We start from the raw sequence: 23676 nt of genomic DNA on the forward strand, positions 1-23676 counted from the left end.
CCCGATGCGGAAGCCGGCGCGCGGGGCTCTGGCGCCCGGTGTCACCGCTGGCCGCTGCGGGCTTGCGGGCAGGCCGTGTGGAAAGCGGTGCAGTGTTGTTGAAATACTGTTGACCCAGAGACGGCCTGTGGATCGGGGGAGTGGGGGGGCGGCGCGAGGGAGAGCGTGCTGTCTCTGCGCCAGCCGGCGGCCTTCCCCGCAGGTGCGTGGCCTGTGCAACAGACAGGAGTAGATTTTTCCCCGCACAACGGCACCGGAAGAGCACCCCCCCCCCCCGCCGACTTCTCTCCACCACCCCCCACCCCCAACCCGGGGCAGGGACAGAAGGGCGAAGCCCTTGACCAGTAGGGGCTCGCAATACAAGTGGAGGAGTGGAGGTCCCCGGCTCTTCCTTCTGCCAGTTTAAAGTAGCCACCTATTTTCTTATCATCTTTGCCTCACGATTCCATCTCCCCCCCCCCCCCCCACGGAGACGGAAATCTACTTTATACCATCTTAACCTTTACCGTGTGTGACCGACTCTTTAAACTCGCTGACCTTTCCTCAGGCATTTCTGTCTCCTTCAAACATTCCTCTATTCCTGTGACGTCTGTTCTAGCTACCATGTCTAGATTTTATTCTTCTTTGCTAACTTAATTTCCTATTACTTCTTTTTAGTTGTAGCTATTCCTCAAGATTTTTTTTCCTCCACCCTTTGATTTCCTTTCTGAAACTATGTTTACTTTTTCTGAATAGTGGCTGCACAAACACAACATTAATGACTGAGGAAATAGGCTTTTCTAGCCTACTATTTCAAATACAATGTAACGCTTTCAATCAATTGAGGGATTTCTAACTACCAGTATAAGTCCAGCTATGTCAGTGCTATGTATCTCAAAATCAAAACTATTACCTCCTACTCTTTGTAAATGAGCTGTACTGTTGGACCAAGCAGGCCACACCTGACTCCCACTGAGACTTCAGAACAGGATGGGGGCACAGAGCCAAGATCAGGGTAACTACCTGAAGTGGATGGTGATGCAAAGAAGAGCAGACAGGCATCTAGGGGTGAAGGTAAGATCAGGAGCCCAAGAAGGACCCAAAGAAGTGTTAAATTCCAAGAACAGAACAGAGAAGGGGCTGATGTGGTGCTAAGATTAGAGACTGGCTTCTTATCCAACCCTCCAAGGACACAGCTGTAAGTAGCAGACAAGACTAGACCCAGCTGAGGCCTCGTGTCCTTTCTGTTATCTCATAAATGCAATCATTCATATACACAGTAGGCACAGGAGGTACACAATTCTCATACACTTCTATAAACTTTAAATAGCTGTGACTCTGGTTTGTGCAATGCAGTTGAGATCTACCTTTTCACATAGAAGAGGTGCACTCATTAAAGGAAACAAAGGGCTGGGAATGTGGCTTAGAGGTAGAACACTTGCCTAGCATGGATCATGAAGCCCTACGTAAGTACTACATAAACAGTACGTAAACAGTACTACATAAACAGTACATCAGTACTACATAAACAGAAAAAGACGGAAGTGGTACTGTAGCTCAAATGGTAGAGTGCTAGGCCTTGAGCAAAAGTAATTCAGGGACAGTGACCAGTGCCTGAGTTCAAGCCCCAGGGCTAGCAAATAAAAGCAACAAAAAGTAACCTTGACAGAGAAAGTATATTAATATTAATGTCAGAAATCCTATTAAATAACTGACACATCTTAATACTTTCACCCTTTTCCCAAATATTCAAGCTTGTATTTGCTTAAAGAACCTAAAATCTGTTTTCTAAACAACCTGAATTATGATAGAAACTCCAAGCCCAGGGTCCAACTGGATCGAATCACTTAATTCCTTTGAGCTTGTTTCCTCTTTTGCAAAATGGAAGACATTGTATTTATCCCTAATGGATTGTTTGTGTCAGCCAAGAAAGATATGAATGCAAAAAAGGTAGAAATTCCAGGTGCTGCTGGCTCACACATGTAATCCTAGCTACCGAGGAGGCTGAGATCTGAGAATGACAGTTAAAAGCCAGCCAGGTCAGGAAAGTGTGTGTGACTCTTTATCTCCAATTAACCACCAGAAAACAGGAAGTGGTACTATGGCTCAAAGTGGTAGAATGCTTGCCTTGAGCAAATGAGCTCAGGGATTGCACCCAGGCCCTGAGTTCAAGCCCCACAGCTGAAAGAGAAAAAAAAAAGGTACAAGTGTGAGAAGAAGCCATGAACTGAGAACCGATAATGTAATGACTACCATTGATAAGATTTTATTCCAAAAAAAAAAAAGATTTTATTCCCCCCCTTTTTGGGGAGTCAAAAATATAATAAATGTCTAGTTTCTTATGAGAGATCCTTAGTTTCCACAAATGCCAACAGTCATCTCTTTAAAGTTTTTGTGACACTAAGGGGAAACTGAATAAAGTCTCCAACTTGTTTTAAGTTACTTGCTTTTAATTGACTTTAAAAATCACTAATTTTGGAGGTCAAGCAATTGAGCAACATATTAACCTACCAGTAGCTTTGCTGTACATAGCAACCTTGATATGTGAGTCATGATGATAATGATTGCCCAAATTACTTTTCAGAGACTTAAAGGCCACTTTGGATGAACTCACTGATTCTTTACTTGGATGTTCTCAAGTGTCCATTTATGACCCTTTGATGTCAGAAAGCTACAATTTCCCTCCTCAGAACCATCATAATGCCACCATTTTCAGATTGTATCCTATGAAGATTGATCATTTATGTATAGACAACTGATTATTTCTGGTGGACTCACTGTTCATTTGAGGGCTTTAAATTACCCTCCTAACCCCTCTCTTGGGTGAAATGGATTCCAGATTTAGGTCACCCATCTTCTTACCCTTGGCATTTTATGAATAAAACTTTTGGGGGGTAAAATCATTTCAACAATTGGCATGCTGTACATCAGGCATAACAGGTCTGATTCAGTAACACATGGGCATATAGAACCTAAGGTATTTACTAACTTTTCAAGGGATAACAACTAGCACATGACAAGAGAAATAAAATACCACCTGTTTGTGTGTCTGTGAGCATGAAGTTAGAAAAGAAGGGATGGGAAAATGAGACTGTTTAAGTTATTTAGCTATAGAGGATGCCTATGAATGCACAAGTATGACTTTTCATAGACCAGTGATATAGCATCAATGATTAGGTATACTACCTGCATGTTGGTGAAAATTACTTCTCTTCTCTCTTCTGCTTGTGTTTTTCTAGCTCACTAGTAGCTTCTTGTGGGTAGATGTGTGATTCAGAGTAATGAGAATGAGTTTCGCCATGAATTTGGTCTCTGGGGAAACCAACTTGTCAAGGGCCCTTTTTGAGAAGAGCTGGGAAAGCCACCTGCAACAGAAGTCAAATAACCAGTTCTGTATCATGACATGCAAGTTTCCAGTTACTAGGAATCAGCATATGTGCCTTATGACAGAGGTAAGCTCAGGCTACAGTGAAGGACTTTCTTGAGGGTCTTCTAAGCTTCTGACTGCAAAACACTTCATGGTAAAAACCCTTACTTTTCATCCTATCTTATGTCGTGGGGTTGGTCTCTTCTGTTTTGCTTTGTTGTTGTTGTAATTCTGACTAATGAAAAGTACATCTTGCAACAGAGTCTATGCCAGGAAAATGTGACAAAATTTCTTTCTTAAAAGGAACCTTTGTATAAAGATTAGCCATAGGTAGCTGTCCAGTCTTAGAAGTTGTTTGGAGTGGCCCAGGTTGCCTATAGTTTACTAGATCTTCTTAGCAATTGTGTTCTGGTAATTCATTCAGCATAAATGAGATGTTGCTTTGTAATACCTAAGTGTTGTTTTCTATATGTGTCATTTCCAGAAGACACAGCCAGCTCTTCAAGGTCAGGGATGGGTTCTCTTAGTCATTAATTGAAGTGAGCAGCATGTACAATGACCATAGGACTCCAGTGACTGAAAGCTGGGGTGAGTGCAGCTGATACTAGAACATTTGGAATTTGTGGTTTCTTCTTCTTCAAGTTGTCTTATGAGTTTATGATGCTGTTGTTGAACCCCCTGTGCACAGTCCTGAAATAAATCAGAACTCGAAACTACCACAGGAGAAAACCTGAGTGCCGGGGCTGGGAAGGTAGCTCAGTGGTAGCGCGCTTGCCTTGCATGCATGAGGCCCTGGGTTCAATTCCTCAGCACCACATAAGCAAAAATTAAAAAAAGCCAGAAGTGGTGCTGTGGCTCAAGTGGTAGAGCGCTAGCCTTGAGCTGAAGAGCTGAGGGACAGCGTCCAGGCCCTGAGTGCAGGCCCCATGACTGGACCCCCCTCCCCAAAAAAAGAAAACCTGAGTGCCCTCCAGCTTAAAGCTGGCTGGGACCTATCTCAGGGAGGGTGCCCTGAACCGGAGGCATTTTTGACTCCAGTACTTGGAAGGGAGGGAAGAAGGTGTGGAGGGGCTTCAGCTTGAATCCTTTGAGGTAGACTTCTCAAATGGGCTGCATTCAGTAAACTGTCAATCCACCTCTCTACAGCACCTTTGTAGACCCAGAACCTTTGGAACAGTACAGATGACCAGGTGTGCACACTCCAAACAGCTAAGATCCACCCAGCAGTGTTGCTTCTGACTCTTGACCCTGATCTCTGTCCTAAATTAAGGCTTCAGCTTCTTGGCAAGGGGCCATAAGTTGAATCTACACAATTTAGGCCTGTATATGTATGCATCCTTCAGCATCAAGGTGATTGGTTATGAAAAGAATTCACTGAAGGATAAACAGGTGAAAGATATACTCATCACAGTTTTCTAATATGATACTAGCTATTTAAGTTAAGGGGAATTATGCCTGAATGACACTACTTAGCAGTAGGATTTCATTTATGTAAACATGAGCTTTGCACAATATCTGTCAACCCAATTTTGTGAGTTTTGTTGAATCAAGGTAGCTACAGGACAAATATGATCTTAATTTCATTCAGGTCTGCATCCAAGAGGGAAGTCATAGAAAGTACCCTAGTTTGTGGAAGGCAGTAATGGCATTAGGGCCGCTGCCAAAAGTAGCAACCTAATATTCTTTTCAGAGTAATATAATGATTTAAGAGTGTGAACTCCATTTTTGAGACCTGGATTCACCCCTGTGCTCCTGGAGAATATTTTCACCTTCAACAAACTTCTTATGTCTTCATGCATAAATTGGAAGTAATAACATATATGTTGATGATGAACAGGGCTAACATGAAGCTAAACTAATAAATGTCAGGTGTTTGTTCCATGCCTGTTATATAGTACATGTGCAAAAAAATCCGGATTAGTATATTATTATATGTTATCTAGGTTCTTGTGAAGTACTTGGTTCCAATTGTATTTCCTCTTCTGTCTTGTTCTGTTCATTAAATTGCCACTTAAACTTTAATTATTACAGTTCATAGAACATCTACTACACACCAGGCAACCATTTTGCTTCTCAAAATACCTCAATGAGGTGGGCACAATTGCCTCTATTTTATAGACAAGAATGCTGGTTTTGGAGATGCTAAGCAGCTTGCTCACTGTCATATCACTACTGAGCAGACAGCTGGTGATTGACTCCAGATCATTGAATTCGAAAGCCACTTTTATATTATATATATGTACATATATATTATATATCGCTTTCTGGGAAGGACTTTATTCTTGACCCCTTTGGAGTTGTTACCCTTATTTGGTATTCAAATAACAATATATGATGGGTTGCACTTGGGGATCACATGTGTAAATAATCCCACTGCATAGGTGTTTCACTAAAGTGGGTTTGTACATATAAAGAACTATTTTCTGTACATGTGAAGGTGCTGTTTGTGTCATTAAAACATGACATACAGCTGGGAGCTGGTGGCTCACACTTCTAGCTACTCAGGAAACTGAGATCTGAGGACTGTGGTTCAAAACCAGCCTGGACAGAAAAGTCTGTGAGACTTGTATCTGCAATTGATCTCCAGAAAACTGGAAGTGGAGCTGTGGCTCAAAGTGGAAGAACTCTAGCCTTGAGCAAAAGATCTCAGGGACAGAATCCAGGCCCTGAGTTCAAGCCCTGTGACTGACAAAACAGAAAACAAAAAAACATGACATGCAAATGGAATCATTGCTACTTGTGCCAGTGAACTTCTTTCTGCCTTTGCTCATATCATCAGCTGTTGCTAAGGGGTGTTTCTATGTGTTAATTACATCATCAGTATATTAGCTTATTATATCAAGTTACTATTAACATTATTTTCATTTTCATTTCTCTAAGTACAGAAACCATTTACTAAAGAAAAGATTTGGAATCTGAGTATTTATGTTTGCATGATCAATTTGCAAATGATTCCAAATAGCTACAGGAAGAATTTCTTCAAATTAGAATCCTGTGCATACCCAAAAAAGAGACTCAAGATTCTCAAAGGGGGGCTGGGAAGGTGGCTCAGTGGTAGAGCGCTTGCCTTGCATGCATGAGGCCCTGGGTTCGATTCCCCAGCACCACATAAGCAAAAAGAAAAAAAAAGCCGGAAGTGGCACTATGGCTCAAGTGGTAGAGTGCTAGCCTTGAGCTGAAGAGCTGAGGGACAGCGCCCAGGCCCAGAGTTCAGGCCCCACGACCGGACCCCCCCCCCAAAAAAAAAAAGATTCTCAAAGATAAGTTTCATGTTGTAACAAACATCTGAATTCCTGGTATTTATGAAAGCTGGTTATATAGCTAGTTGTACTGTATATACCTCAGGGTGAGATAATAAAAGAAATTACTTTGAAAATGTGATACTATTGTCAGAACTTTAAAATTTGATTAGGAAACTCTGCATGAGTAAACCATAATGTTTGGGCTTTTTTTTTTTTTTTTTTTTTTGCTGGTCCTGGGGCTTGAACTCTGGGCCTGGCCACTGTCCCTGAGCTCCTCTTGCTCAGCACTCTACCACTTGAGCCACAGCTCCACTTTTGACTTTTTCTGTGATTAATTGGAGATAAGATTCTCATGGACTTCCTCAACTTGGGCTAGCTTTGAACCATAATCCTCAGATCTCACCCTCCTGAGTAGCTAGGATTACAGGGGTGAACCACTATTTGGTTGGCATTATTTTGGCAATTTTGATTCTTTGTAAGAGAAGATTTATAGTTTAATTCTCCTCTTGCCGCTAACTCTTAGAATACAAATAAGTGCCTTCATCACAGTTTTTTTTGTGATGTTAGTGACTGAAGCCAAGACCTCCTGCTTCTGGCAAGCATTCTATCACTGAGCCACATCCCCAACCCTCAGGATTTCTTTTAAATTAAAAATACAATGTTTGCTTATCAGAATCTACCAGTCTATATTGTTTAAGGTATTCTTTTTTTGGGGGGGGGGTCCAGTTATAGGGCCTGAACTCTGGGCCTAGGCGCTGTCCCTCAGCTCTTCAGCTCAAGGCTAGTGTTCTACCACTTGAGCCACAGCACCACTTCCAGGTTTTTTCTTTTTTTGCTTCTGTGGTGCTGAGGAATCGAACCCAGGGCCTCAGGCATGCAAGGCAAGTGCTCTACCACTGAGCCACCTTCCAGCCCCTTGTTTAAGTTATTCTGTAGTAAGTAATAGCCCACAAATCTCAGCATCATGATGTTTCTTTAGGTCTGTGCCCACTGCTATGGACTGAATTGTGTCCTCCTCAAATACTTTGAATCCCTCACTCCAATAAGAATGGATTTGGAGATAGAGCCTTTGGAAGGGAATTAGGTTTTAAAAAGATCATTTGGCAGGACACTCATTATGAGATTAGTGCCTTCATTAGATAGAGTTACCAGAGTTCTCATCTCTCCATGTGTGTACTCTATCAAGGCAACCATCTATCAGCAAGGAAGAGATCCCTGACCAGAACCCAACCATGACTTTGAACTACTAGTCTCAAAAATTTGAAAAACCAATTTCTATTTAAACATCTAGCCTATGGTATTTTGTTACCGCAGGCCAAGCTAAGGCACCTACCAGCAGGGGGATCTGTTCATGTTGGTTTCTAAATGAGCAACCAGATTGCTGGAGCAAAAATTGACAATTACCATGATGAGGAAAAGAATTTGACAATTAAATTTTCCTACCTTGATTTGTTGTCCAGAATTACTCACAGGGGACAGGATATACAAAAAGTGGGGAGTAATCAAGTTACTGTCAAGCAGCATGAATGCCGACCACATTGGCCTCTAAAGCACATGTTATATAAATGTATGTTAAATTGATAATTAATTCAAAAAATTTCAAGACATAATATCAAAATACTATGTTTACATAGAAAATTTGAACTTATAACCCTTATAATAAGGGGTAATTAACCCTATTCATTCCCTTATACTATATTCCATACTGGCTAATGACACAGGTACAATCCTTTTTTGTAAGTATTTATTCACTGATGATGAAGAACTGATGATTCGACATTTTCAAACAAACATTAGAGGACTTGAGTGAATGATTTCTACCCATTGTTTCAGGAGCTCCTATTTCCTTTCTCTTTATAGTCTTGTCTCTCTTGCTATCAGTCTTCATGGCTCACTTCCCATCAGAATTCAATTAGGTCACTATTTAAGTTGTTCTCATGTTCAAACTTTCTTTTTTTTGGGGGGGGGGGTCTGGTTGTGGGGCCTGAACTCTGGGCCTGGGCGCTGTCCCTACCACTTGAACCACAGCGTCACCTCTGGCTTTTTTTCTTTTTGCTTATGTGATGCTGGGGAATCGAACCCAGGGCCTCATGCATGCAAGGCAAGCGCTCTACCACTGAGCCACCTTCCCAGCCCCTCATGTTCAAAATTTCTTTTTTTTTTTTTTTTTTTGTCAGTCGTGGGGTTTTGAACTCTGGGCCCGGGCACTGTCCCTCAGCTCTTCAGTTCAAGGCAAGCACTCTACCACTTGAGCTACAGCGCCACTTCCGGTTTTCTGGTGGTTTATTGGAGATAAGAGTCTCACAGTCTCTCCTGCCCGGGCTGGCTTTGAACCGCAATTCTCAGATCTCAGCCTCCTGAGTAGCTAGGATTACAGGCGTGAGCCACCAGCGCCCGGCAAATGTTCAAAATTTCTATGCTAGAGTTTTATGCCAATACTCACTAAATACAGTGAAAAACATTCAAAAATAGAAAAGTAGATGCTAGGCGGAGCAAATTGAATCCTCCAGAATTTTAATAATTTTAAAGAATAAATCTAGAAATTAGAAATATGAACCGGGCACTGGTGGCTCATTCCTGTAATCCTAGCTACTCAGGAGGCTAAGATCTGAGGATTATGGTTGAAAGCCAGCCTTGGCAGGAAAGTCTGTGAGACTCTTATCTCCAATAAGCCACTCAGAAAACTGGAAGTGGTGCTGTGGCTCAAGTGTTAAAGCACTGGCCTTGAGCTGAAGAACTGAGGGACAGCACCCAGGCCTACAGTTCAAGCCCCACGAGAGAGAGAGAGAGAGACAGAGAGAGAGACAGAGAGAGAGAGAGAGAGAGAGAGAGAAGTTATCTGGTATACAAGGCTTCTTCCAGATGTCATTTCTTAACTTTTTTTTTTTTACAATAACTTTTTTACAATAACTCTTTTATGTGATAGGTCCACTTTGTCATAAGCAAATGTGGGCTACTAAAAATCATTAAAAAATAAAATGTAAGCTAGGTGTCAGTGGCTCATACCTTCTAATTGTGACTACTTGGAATGCTGAAATTGGAAGAATTTGAGGCCAATGTGGCAGAAAAAATTTGTGAGACACCCCTTGTTTCTAAATCCAAAGTTTGACACCCTGCTTTCATGCCTGTTATCCTAGCTATAAGGGAAAATTTGGAAATAGGTGGATCACAGCCAAGCTGAGAAGAGTGAGATCCTGTCCAAAATAACTAGCACAAAAAGGGCTGGAGGCATGGCTCAGAAGTAGAGCTCCTATTTACCAAAGGCAAGACCCTAAGTTTAAATCCTAGTACACTACAATACATATACATATATATATATAAACAGTAGCAGCCTCAGACTGAATTTGACTAGTACATATACTAAGCATAGCTTCTAGCTTACTGTTCAGGGCTTCAAACTATTTCATCACTGTTCTGTGCTACTCACAAGAACAGAACAGAAAAATAGGGAAGTTCTGTTTCTTTCACTGCTAGGAATCCAGAGCAGTCTCATACTGGAAACAATATTAGGTACCCAAACATGGTGTGAGATTACCTAAAGGATATTCAGAAAGAACTTTTCTGTAGATATACAAAGGGAAGGTGATATGAAGACACACAGGGAGAAGACAGCAATGTGAGTGGCATGGTCCATATAAAAGCCAAGGAGGTGCTAGCTTAGAATGTGCAAGGTGCTGGATTCCAGCCTCAGCACTGCAAGAAAAAAGAAAATAGTTTGGGGGGAAAAAGGAAAGGAGATCATAGGCAAACACTAGAAACTGGAAGAGACATGGAGAGATTTTGCCACAGGTTATTCAGAAAGGAAGCCATTGATTTTAGACTTCTAGCCTCCTAAACTGGACAATTAGTTTCCACTGTTTTAAGCCACCTCATTTTTTTTTTTTTGTATTTTGTTATATGAACCCTGGGAAAATAATACATACATATATGAAAACATTAGTATTCTTTTTTACTTTGTTCTCAAATGCTTTGTAAATACCTTCTGCCATCATTAAATGAACAAAAAATTAACAAAATTTGAAGTACAAAATAAAATGAAGCATGCATTAGGGCATGCTTCGTTTTCTACCTGGGTGCTGGTGGCTTATGCTTCTAATCCTAGCTACTCAGAAGAATGAGATTCGAGGATCATGATTCCAAGCCAGCCTGAGCAGGTAAGTCCTTGAGACTCTTATCTTCAGTAAACTACCAAAAAAGCCAGAAATAGAGCTGTGACTCAAGTGGTAGAATGCTAGCCTTGAACCAAAAAGCTCAGGGAGGGATAGCTGGTGGCTCACACCTGCAATCCTAGCTACTCAGGAGCCTGAGATCTGAAGATCCCAGTTCAACAGAAAGTCTGTGAGACTCTTATCTCCAATTAATCACCAGAAAACCAAAAGTGACACTGTGGCTCAAAGTAATAGAGCTCTAGACTTTTTAAAATTTTTCTTATTTTTCAATTGAAAAAGTGATGTGTTGGGGGGTTACGGTTACCTAGGTAAGATAATAAGTACATTTCTTTTTTTTAGTTTTTTTTTAAAATGCCAATTGTGGGGCCTGAACTCTGGGCCTGAATGCTGTCCCCCAGCTCTTCAGCTGTAGACCAGCGCTCTACCACTTGAGCCACAGCCCCACTTCTGGCTTTTTCTGCTTATGTGGTGTTGAGGAATCGAACCTAGGGCCTCATGCATGCAAGGCAAGCGCTCTACCACGGAGCCACCTTCCCAGCCTGTACATTTCTTTTTAATCATCATTACCTCAGCCTTTTTTATCTCCCACTTACCTCTCTAGTTTTGATCAGAAGGGACAGTGCCTAGACCTGGAGTTCAAGCCCTATGAGTGGTGATAGATAGATAGGTTGATAGCTAGCTAGATAGCTCAAAGACAGTGCCCAGGCCCTGAGTTCAAGCCCCAGGACTGGCAGAAAGAAAAAAATTTACTTGAAAAGTAACAACAAAACATTAGCCAAACTTAGGAAAGCAGCATTACATTTTCTGTAATCATGGTGGAAATGCCAGGTGTCCTGGTGCACATGGGAAGTGGTGGCAGGAATTGTGTCTTTATTCTAACAATTTCCAAGAAATATTCTCTATTTATGTAAAGACCAAAAAGGATATCCTATTCCAAACTATCAAATGTCTTAATGTAGAAGCACTTAAGACTTTTTCATACACTATGATTTGGGATACCCTATGTTTTACTTACAAAATAATAGAAAGTAGAGCAAGGCACGAAGATACATCTTGTTATCCCAATTCTTGGGCTTTGTAGCCTGGGCTACACAGTAAGATTTTGTCTCAAAACACTAATAATAGTAATAACAATAATAGAAAGTAAATGGAAATTTACCTGCAAAATGAAGCTACATCTCATCTCATCTCATCTGCCTAAAAGCTGACATTTAGGAATATGTAGTGGAACTTAAGTTCCTGAAAGAACGTAGGAATTTTTAAAACAGGTGTAAATAAAAACATCAATATTTAGCATGTTTACTTTATAAAATATCAGCTTTGGAGAATTACAATGGTTTCAAGGAGTTACAAGTTTAAAAACACAGCTAGTGCCATTGGAAGTCACTGAAAATGTGAAACACATTCATTGTCCTGATATCCTGCCTTTGTTGTGAGAGAGGAGGCAGCAGGTGGTGCCTTGAGGCAGGTGATACAGTTTGCTGTGCCAGAAAACCAGCTTTCAGATCAGCTTAGTGGTTTTGAGCCAGAGAAAGCAGTAGTTAGGCCAAAGTCCCAGACAGATGTGCTTTACATGGAGTTTCTGCTTTTCAGCTTAACAATACCTCTTGAATAATTGAAATTTACCAGTCTTACAGGACTGAGAAATAAATGTGATGTTATTCAAATACCCTACTGTTGATCCATGAACTAAAGCTCATGACTCCTTTTCATTAAGTACTGGCCAGCAGCAGGCCACTTCCATGCATGGCAAAGCTTTTCAGAGTCTGAAATTTAAATGACAGACCTAGATTCCCCTAGTCTCAGGCCACAGCTCTTGAGTTTCTATTTGTTCGCTGTCTTGTATTTATCACACTCCCTTGATTCAATTACATCTACCTAACAACACACCCAAGCTGTGTTGTGTGCATATCCAAATTAATTGCCTCAGAGTCATTACTTTATTGTATGTTAGAAAACAACATTTATTTCCTTAAGTCTAAAGCCTTATATATGAAAATCTTATCAAGGGGCTGTGTGCTAGTTGGTAAAGAAAAGAGCAGGTACATGAAATTCTAGGCGTATTCCCTATGAGTATTCAGTCCATTGTAACTCTAATACAGATTTATTAGATTCCAAATGTGTAATAGGCAGTTTCAAGCCTTTAGAAGACATCAATAAATGAAATAGGACAAAATTATTCCTACCCTCAAAGCGTTCATTCTAGTGGGGCACCACAGGTAGATGTTAATAACTCAATGAAGTCAGGAGAATTAAGTAAAAATTGGCAACATATTTAGTGAACTTGTTCTTTTCCTAACTGCTGACTATAAAGATAATGTAACTATAAAGACAATTTGTGTGTATTTCTAGTTTAAATGTCAGTCTACACAATTTTAGTTGTATAGATTAGTTGTGGCTAACACCAGTGGCCAAAGAAAGATATCAGCACTGGGATTTAAGAAGGCCAAGCCCATATTCCCAGTCAAAGAATGGTGCTAGATCCTAAGTCTCCAGACTCCTGGTCTTGCCCTACCTCCCATAGCTACTTTCCCAGTTGTTCTGACAAATCATGCCTGTTCCCAAACCCTTTAATGACAGGTTAAGAGAGTTAAGCATTTACATAACAGCAACAACAATAATAGCTAACATTGTGGAATATATGTTGCATACCAAGTTATATTCTAAGCATTTTGTGCATTATCTCACTTTAGTCTTTGCAATCACCCATATGATAATATAGTAATATGATCAATTCTAGTTGACACAAACTTTTTGTACTTTTGTAAACATCAGATTATAGTTATAGCTTTATAGCTCTGAGAAGTCAAACTAGTGTCCTAGCATCATTCCAATGCCCTAAGATAAATAAAGAGTAATAGTGACCATTTATGGAGAATAACATATGGGCCAGGTAGTTTGCTTCATATAAATTATTTCTAATCCCCACAGAAAGGCTTCAAGAGACATTTTATTATTCCTGATTGTTTTTTCTTTGTCCTGGGGGAACTCAGGGCCTGGGCTCTGTCCCTGAGCCCTTTTGCCAAGGCTAGTGCTCTACCAATTTGAGCCACAACTCTACTTCTAGTTTTCTGGTGGTTAGTTGGAGGTAAGAGTCTCATGGGGACTTTTCTGCCGTGTTGGTGGGGGCAGGGGAGAAGGAGGTGGCTTTGAACTACAATCCTCAGATCTTAGCCTCCTGTGTAGCTAAGCTTATAGGTGTTTGTCACCAGTGTCCAGCTTTATTCATGATTTATAGATAAGGAAACACAGACTTCTCCCCCTTAATGAAGCAACCTATTTGAGACACACCGGTTAAAAGGGGCTGAAGTCATAGAATCTCAGCATCTATGAATAAAACACAGACACTTTCCTGTAATGAGGCTCCCTAGGAAGTGCTATTTTAGGAAGCTCACTGTAGAAACAGTTAATGGGGGAAGAGGAAAACTCCTCAGGGAAATCAAGAGAAAGAAAAAAGAAAGTCCTACAAAACCCAGAAAGAAACACTTCGGATCAGCATGGGATATCCTGGGCTGTGCGCTGGTAGGAGCATGCTGTTGGTTCTGTGCTGAGTCATTCCTCATGGGATCCTGACCAGGCTGTGCCCTCCCATTTACTCAACCTGTGTACCTTTGTTTGGTGAATGAGTGTGGTGTTTGCCATTCTAAACCAGCTCTTCCAGACCTTTACAGACAAGGTGTTAGGTTTCATTAGCCTTGTGGAACCACACTCTTTCTCCCATATTCTCTGGCTTTTTAACTATTATTTATTTATTTGTTATCCTAAATATTAGTTCTTTGAGATCTGTGGAATTAATTGGAAGTTTAAGTCAAGGTTGGTTCATCCTCTGAAGTCCCCCCCTCCTTTTTTTTTTGTCGGTGATGGGGCTTGAACTCTGGGCCTGTCCCTCAGCTCTTCAGCTCAAGGCTAGCACTTTACCTACTTGAGCCACAGCACCACCTCTAGTTTTCTGAATGGTTTATTGAAGATAAGAGTCTCACAGAGTTTCCTTCCTGGGCTGTCTTTGAACCTCGATCCTCAGATCTCAGCCTCCAGAGTAGCTAGGATTACAGGCTTGAGCCACCAATGCCCGGCCATCCTCTGAAGCCTTGAAGGTCATCACAGCACCAATGGCTAATAGAAGCCTGAGTTCATTCCAATTCGCAGATGACTATTTGGAATATTCATCCTTTCTTAAACTGAACTCCACCTAATAGATCAGTAATAGATCATATTGAAGGGGACTAGATATGTATCATTATACCCCAGTGAGAATAATAGTGCACAAATCCTGGACAATCATTTATTTACTTATTTTTGTAGTCTTGGGGCTTGGATTCAGGGCCTGGGCTCTATCTTTTGCTCAAAGGTAGCACTCTACCACTTGAGCCACAGCACAACTTTCAGTTTTTTTGTGTGTGTATATGTGGTACTAAGGAATTGAATCCAGGGGCTTCATGCATGCTAGGCACTAAGCCACATTCCCAGCCCTGACAATTGTATTTTTGAAGCTCTACAAAGTAGGAACTTCCTTGAAATCATGGAAAATTTTTTGATTTTGTTGGTCCTGGGGCTTGAATTCAGGGTTTGGGTACTGTCCATAAGCTCTTCTGCTCAGCCTAACGCTCTGCCACTTTGAGCTACAGCACTGTTTTCTGGTTGGTAATTGGAGATAAAAGTCTCATGGACTTTCCTGTCCAGTCTGGCTTTGAACTATAGTCCTCAGATCTCAGCCTCCTGAGTAACTAGGATTATGGATGTGAGCCAACAGTGTCTGGCATTGGAATATGTTGTATTATATATGAGCACTAAGCTATAGATTCTAATCCACATAACTTCTGATAACCTGGCTCTAATAATATGAAAGCAGCAATACCACTTTAATTAAAATTTGGCTAATTAAAAACTATATTGTTTTTGTGGCTAGAACATGAAGAACTGTCTTTAAAGAAAAAAAAATGCAACCTAAAACAGATGATGTTCAGATGCTTAAGTAAGGTGTGGCTGATTGGCACAGTGAGGTAGCAGTGGGGCTTGACTTGCCCAGAACAAGGAAGTACTGTGCAGTCCTGTGTTAATCAAGTCAATCCTCTGCCCTGGTCCTAGGCCCATGAAGTCAGCTAAGGTTCCCATGCTCCAGAACATGGGCTTATTTCATGAAAGCCCTTCCAGGTTGGACTGCAATGTGCATATTTAACCCTGCCACCAGACCATGAGGAAGCCTGGACCTCCTGTGTAAGACAGTTGTTCCTCAACACATGGGGAGTAAAAAAGACAGTCAGTCATACAATTGCCCTTTGACTCTCACCTGTGGGGCTCCTCTGTCACTGTTAGTATTGTTCAACCTCCTATGTGACAGCAGAATCACTGTTGGTAGGGACTGCCTGCTCAATGAGGAAGTCCAGTGCTTTCAACACCACCCTATTAAAGCAGCTTGACAGATCACTCCAGGAGACTCAATGCAGCACAGAAGCCAGTTCCAGAAACCAAACGTTAGAAAGAATAGTCATATGTTCTAACCCCATGACAATGCTCAGGCTATGAGAAAAGAAGGCAAAGACTGGTGGTAGAGTCTTCAATTTTTTTTTTTTTTTTTACTGGTCATGGGGCCTGAACTCTGGGCCTGGGCGCTGTCCCTCAGCTCTTCAGCTGAAGGCTAGCACTCTACCACTTAACAACAACCCCACATCCAGCCTTTTCTGCTTATGTGGTGCTAAGGAATTGAACACAGGGCCTCATGCATGCAAGGCAAGCACTCTATCACTGAGCCACCTTCCCAGCCCCTCTTCATTCTTTTTTTTAAAAATAGATATTTTTATTGTAAAAATACTGTACAGAGGGGTTATGGTTACATGAGTAAGGTAATGAGAACATTTCCTATCGAACATTTTTTACCCCTCCTTCATTTTTCCCCTACCATCCCTTCCCTCCCCACCTCCCCAACTCCTCCCTTCCTCGCCCCCAAGTTCATTTCAACATAGTGTCTTGTACATCTCATTGTTACAATGTTACCTGTATCCTTGTTTCTGCATTTTGTTATTTCCCTCTCCCTCCTCAAATTAGAAAAATGTATATACAAGTTGCAGGGCCCTGGAATCAAATACAGGGGTTATACCATGGGGGAGAGTCTTTGTTTTTTCCCAGCTATGATTCCCTGACTTTTGTCATTTATGTATTTACCAAGTTATGAATGAGGCATAGGATAGTTGATATTTTCAACAATTGCCTTCTAACAAATGTGCTCCTCATATGAGTCAAAGAGCTCATGTAGAAACAGAATTGCTGATTGCTTTGAAATTGCTCAATACCCCTGCCTCACTTGCTGACTGATGCTGTGACTGACTTTGAATTCTTTGGCTTTCTTTAGCTTTTAAATCTGGCCTCCCTTCTTTATTCCCTTTTGTATTGGGACGTAGGTTACTCAAACTGATCTTAAGCTCTTGGGCTCAAAGACCCCTCTTGCCTTAACCTCGTGAGTACTGGGGACTTTCAGGCTTGTGATACTGCACCTAGTTCTTTCTTTGGCTCTTAAGTGGCCATTTACATCATTTCAATCACTGACCCCTTTGAGGCTATAACTAGTTATAAACTCTGTCCCATCTCAATGAAAACAAGCCTATTTCTCTCTCTATTTTTTTTTTTTTTTTGTCGGTCGTGGGGCTTGAACTCTGGGCCTGGGCGTTGTCCCTCAGCTCTTCAGCTCAAGGCGAGCGCTCTACCACTTGAGCTACAGCGCCACTTCCGGTTTTCTGGTGGTTTATTGGAGATAGGAGTGTCACGGTCTCTCCTGCCCGGGCTGGCTTTGAACCGCGATCCTCAGATCTCAGCCTCCTGAGTAGCTAGGATTACAGGCGTGAGCCACCAGCGCCCGGCCCTCTCTCTATTTTTTGCAAACAACGGTAGAGGTTCACAGACACTACCCTTTTGATCTGACCCTCCCTTAAACCTCCTCATTTTGGGGAATAAAAACTCCTAAACAGTTTGGGCAGTTTTTCACTTATCTTGTGGCACCCTGGCTGCGGGGTGGCCTGAGGTAAGCGATTTAGCCTCTCTGAACATCAGTCTTCTCATATTTAGATTGTGTTTCTTAATAGCTGTCTTGCTGTTGTTAGGATTACAATAATTAAACTATTTGAAGCAGTTGGCACAGTTCCTGGTGCATGAAAGTCTCCAAAAAGCACTGACATGGAGTATCACGGCTCAGTTCTGATTTCTAATTCTCAAGATTTTCCAGTACTATTCCAAGTGTCATCGATTACTCGTTTTACATACCAGAAGCTTTTAGCAGGGCTCTTATTGTGATATGGAGAAAAGCCTCTGAGCAAATGTTCAGAGCACACTTTGCAGCTTTTAGTAGTGGGAGTTCTAAAGTGACTTATCCTTCTTCTAGTAGGCCTTACAGCATACCTGTTATTAACTCCTTATTACAGGGAGGGAAAAAGCACCCTTTTCTACTTGTGTAGCTTCCAGAATCTTTTCTCTAGCCCAAGCACTTTAAAGTCCCATGATCTGCATTTTGTTCATGCTGTAGTGACATGTTTTATATCCCACTTATTCCAGCAGCAAAAGCGACTTCGTAGATTGGATCTAAATTGAAATCAGCACTCCCAGGCCATTGTACCCAGTGGGGGTCATGATACTGACAGTACCACAAATAAACATCATCCAGGTTTTTTTTTTTTTTTTAAATCAACTCAGGCTCAACAGCAGCTACCACCTTTAGAAGGACTCAGATACCCGGGAAAACCGTACACAAGGAATAGTGACAATAGTTGTGTCCTGCTTTCCCTGGTATGTGAGTCCTTCTAAGGGTGTTCTAGTTTGGTAGCTGGACTTCAACTAATGTCACTGTTTGTTGGCCCCTGAAATCATGGACTTTTGCTTGTTGAAGTATCACTCTAAGACAAACTATCCTTTTGTAATTCTGCCAGGCTGCTGCTAAGAATGCCAATGCACAAAAAAATCTTTATTTATAGAAAACAGTATATTTGAAATTCTTATTTATTTATTTATTGTTGGTCATGGGGCTTGAACTCTGGGCTGGGGCACTCTCCCTGTTCTCTTCAGCTCAAGGCGAGTGCTCTACCGCTTGAGCCACAATGCCACTTCCAGTTTTCTAGTGGTTTATTGGAGATAAGAGTCTCACAGACTTTCCTGCCGGGGCTGGCTTTGAACCACGATCCTCAGGTCTCAGCTACCTGAGTAGCTAGGATTACAGGCATGAGCTACCGTCACCCAGCTAAAATTTTAGTACTATATTGCTTTCTTTTGTCCCTTCCTTCTTCCCTCTCTCAATCCCTCCCTCTTTCCCTCCCTCCCTTTTTTTCCTCCCTCCCTCCCTCTTTCCTTCTTTTTTTCTTCCTTCTTTTTTCCATTCCTTCCTTCCTTAGCCCAAGCTTTTGGATTTTCCTACTCTGCCTTCCAAATGTTGGGATAATTAAGATGTATTGCCACACCTAGCTTGGACACAATTCTTTGTTTTTTGTTTGTTTGTTGTTGTTGTTGTTTTGTTTTTTTTTTTTTGTCATGCGGCTTGAACTCTGGGCCTGGGTGCTGTCCCTGAGCGCTTCAGTTCAAGGCAAGTGCTCTGCTACTTGAGCCACAGTACGATTTTTAGTTTTCTGTTGGTTAATTGGAGATAGGAGTCTTGCAGACTTTCCTGCCCTGGTTGGCTTGATCCATGATCCTCAGATCTCAGCCTCCTGAGTAGCTAGGATTACAGATGTGAACCACCAGCACCTGGCCATTGGACACAATTCTTTTTTTTTTTTTGGGTCCGGTCGTGGGGCCTGAACCCTGGGCCTAGGCGCTGTCCCTCAGCTCTTCGGCTCAAGGCTAGCACTCTATCACTTGAGCCACAGCGCCACTTCCGGCTTTTTTCTTTTTCTTGCTTATGTGGTGCTGAGGAATTGAACTCAGGGCCTCATGCATGCAAGGCAAGTGCTCTACCACTGAGCCACCTTCCCAGCCCTGAACACAATTCTTAATATAACAATATGGAACAAATAGATTCAATTGTGCTTGAATATACAAGAGGCCAAGCAAAATGATAGTTTTTCTTCACTTATTGAATAAATATAGTGGTAGTGTAGTTGACAGATTAGTGACCAAATACACACACACATCAAAGATGCTTTTAATCCCAGAACCTGTGAATTGTGAACACTCCTCTTATTGTACTAAAGGAGGTTAAGGCTGCAGATAGAATTGTGGTTCAAATTCAGCTAAGAGTAAGCTACTATCCAGGTGGGAAGAAGGGAGTCAGAAGACCATCAGAGTGCTCAGGGTGATGCCACTCGTCAGTGTTATCTTTGAAGATGGAGGGAAAAGCAATGAGCCAAGAAATGTGGGTAGTCTCTAGAAGCTCGAAAAGGCAGGATTTCTTCCTTTACTCTCCAAAAGGAAGGCTGCCACACCTTGTCTTGATTCCAGTGTAAAAAACTACAGTAACTGTAAACCTAGTTTGTAGTAATTTGTTATAGTAGCAATAGAAAATTAATACACTAAACAATTTATTGATTAAGTCAAATGTCAGCTTATATTTATCTTTTCTTCTCTTTTTTTTTTCTTTTTGGGGTCCAGTCATGGAGCCTGAACTCTGGGCTTGGGCACTGTCCCTCAGCTCTACAGCTCAAGGCTAGTGCTCTACCACTTGAGCCACAGCGCCACTCCCGGCTTTTTTTCCTTTTTGCTTATGTGGTGCTGAGGAATCGAATCCAGGGCCTCATGCATGCAAGGCAAGCGCTCTACCACTGAGCCATCTTCCCAGCCCTCTTGAGCACTTGCCTTGCATGCATGAGGCTCTGGGTTCAATTCCTCAGCACCACATAAACAGAAAAAAAAAAAGGAAGTGGCGCTGTGGCTCAAATGGTAGAGCTCTAGCCTTGAGCTGGAGAGCTGAGGGACAGTGCCCAGGCCCAGAGTAAAGCCCCACAATCGACAACAACAACAACAAAAAACGTAAGATAATGATTCATGATCTGAAAAGAGAAACATTAATAACCAATTATATAGTTTATACATGTTGTGTATACTCATACAGGTTTATGGAAGGGTTGAACATAGTGGGAAAAAGACTAAGGCACTGTCTGAGCTTCTTTTTCTTCCTCTCTCTCTCTCTCTCTCTTTCTCTTTTGCCAGTCCTGTGGCGTGAACTCAGGGCCTGGGCACTGTTCTGAGATTTTTTTTTTTTGCTCAAGGCTAGTACTCTACCACTTGAGCCACATTCCTAGACCTTCTTTTTTTCTCTATTGTGAATCCTATTGGGGCTCAAGTGATATATAGAAAATTCATAGAAATGGAATAGTTACAAATTCCTCTCCATTGAATACTAAAGCTGGCTACTAGCCCATCTCTCCTTGACTTTCTCTGTGGTAGAACAGACTGTAATGTGTTCTTCCCAGAAAAAAAAAAAAGAGCATTTACATTCGCACTGACAACTAAAACAAGAGGACAGAGTTCTTGCTGTAAAAGCCATATGCCTTCACAGTGATAAGTGAATAAATGAAGCTTGTGCATTGTAGGACGTTGGTGTCAAGCAGAGATAGGCACTGGCACTTCCTGGAAAGATGGCACCACTTGCTGAATATAACAGTAAATGGTGATTCTTAACATGATTGCATGTTTTCTTTCATATATAGAATCCAGGCGTCTGTGTGTGTGTGTGTGTGTGTGTGTGTGTGTGTGTGTGTGTGTGTGTTACATTAATAGAAATGTGGAACTGTTTGGGAAGGCGATATAAGCAAGAAGACAGAGGAAAAGAAGGTGATGGGAGTTGAATAGAAGCAAAGTGTAATTTGCCATTATGAAAATAACATTAATAAAATCCATTAAAAACTGTAAAAAAAAAAGTGGGGGGGGGAAGGAAGATAAGAAAGAATAATAGATGAGGTAAATTTGATCCACATATGAGTACTTCCTGTAAGGAAAAACCACAATGAAATCTCTTTGTCCAATTCATATATGGTGATGTTTTTAATTGGTACATATTGGCTAGTCTTCCTAGGTTTGATTGTTGTTCTTGTAACTCTGGAGTTCTACTCATTCCCAATATTTTTTTTAGTGCTTTGGTCTCTGCTAGATAAGGCACTACCAAGTGGATTCTTTGCCAAAAACATCAAAATTGTCACCATGGGAATGTGCACCATTTATTTTCAACTTTTAAAAACTCTGTTTTAAAGTTGGGTGCTGGTGGCTCATGCCTATAATCTTAGGTACTCAGAAGGCTAAGATCTAAGGACCAGGGTTCAGAGCCAACCCAGGCAGGAAAGTCTGTAAGACTCTTATCACTACCAAAATGCTGGAAGTGGAGTTGTGCCTCAAGTGATAGGATACTAGCCTTGAGCAAAAATGCTCAGGGACAGCACCAGCCCTTGAATTCAAGCCTAGGGATTGGCACAGAAAAACAAACTCTGTTTTAGATCTAAAATTGGAAATGGGAGTGTATTGCTCTAGGAATCAAAAGAATGCACAGATCTACAGATCTGTTCTGACCTTGCCAGTTGCCTAACTAGTTACCAATACTGCCAAGCTCTTCTGAGGGTCCTTTGAGTAACATTACACTGTTCCAGAACATTCCTCCTGAGAAATGCTGGTGTACTTCCTGCCACCAAGAAAGACAGCTAGTCTAGCATGTCAGCATTTACTCTACATCTGAAGAACCTGGTTCTTCAGAATCTTATGAGACAGAAACATCTATCTCAAAAGAAACCTTTAGATAGTCTTGCACTTACCATGTATTTCTGAAGTTTCATTAAATGTTCATTGTCAAGAAAACCAGTCTCAAGAACCACCCATTTCTTCAGACCTACTAGGACAAAGGAGGTTCTGAGCAGAATCTAAGGCCCATGGACTGGCTCAGAGGTCCCATGTCTACTCTTCACTCTACATTGTCCCTTAAACTGCTGCTTTGGGTAGCACATGTCTTTTGGTTGGCAGAAAGTGACACTGCAGGCTGATTCTTGTCCCCAGATTAGCTCCTAGACACCTGCAGGGCTGTCCTGTTGCTTACCATTCCTGGAATGTTGTTCTGCCTTCTTGCTCTTGTCCTTTTCTGTGAGGTGCTTATTAGCAGACATTAAAAAAGATATTGCCAATGTCTAGGCAGAATGAGTCCCAGGAAGTGGAAAGAAATTAAGCTGCAACAGGCATAAATGCCTTTTATGATATGAAATGGGTGGAGGCCAGGGAGAAGACGGAAATTCCTACCTCTGCCAGTGTCTCGACCTTTCCTGCTATTGTTAATGGCACAGCCAGCCAGTCAGTAAATAGTTCCTGAGAATCCAGAAGCCAGCTAGCCCAATTAAATCAACTCAACATATACTAAGTTCCTAACTGTGAGCTCACTGCTAACATTTTTTTACCCTATTTAAAATGTCCCCAGGAAGATCATATTCAAGCCACAATGTGAACTCTTAACTCTGCAACTCTGCCTTCCACATCAGATACTTACATATGAAAACAAATATGTAGTATATCTGTTAATACCTATATTTCTGATATCCATTAATAACAATATAAAAAAGAACATATGCAATGGTAGATTTTTAAAAGAGGAAACAAAAAATAGGCCATGAGGGTAATCTAAACACCTATACACAAGAGAAAGTATCATGAATTTGATGAAAAGTTGCAGGCAAAACATAGAGGGGCTCACAGAAGGGTTCCCCGTTTGGGGACACCAGCAGTCTCCATAGCTGTACCAACAACGGACACCCTGACACAGCCTCTCAGGACTGGTCATGTTTCACATCCTAGACTGTCCCTTAGCACAACTGGGAGAAATTTCTGGGTGACAGGATCTAGGCAGATTGCTAAGGTTCCTCAGGGATAGCTAACATGCACTCCGGTGGGGCTGGTGTCACTCTAAGAGTTTAGTTTGCCGTGAAGTGTAGGAAGGTAAGGAATATTGATTCCACCTTCATGACCCACCACCTACACA

The 23676-nt window shown here is 41.6% G+C and overlaps 1 non-coding gene across 1 annotated transcript; it reads right to left on the reverse strand.

Moving 5' to 3' along the window:
- Positions 1-8645: 8645 nt before the first annotated feature.
- Trnaa-ugc lies at positions 8646-8715 on the reverse strand. The gene has a single exon. It is a non-coding gene; the product is annotated as a tRNA-Ala (tRNA).
- Positions 8716-23676: the final 14961 nt, after the last annotated feature.

Source organism: Dipodomys spectabilis, unplaced genomic scaffold, assembly GCF_019054845.1.
Source record: "Dipodomys spectabilis isolate Male_0828 unplaced genomic scaffold, ASM1905484v1 ptg000096l, whole genome shotgun sequence".
Classification (NCBI taxonomy): domain Eukaryota; kingdom Metazoa; phylum Chordata; class Mammalia; order Rodentia; family Heteromyidae; genus Dipodomys; species Dipodomys spectabilis.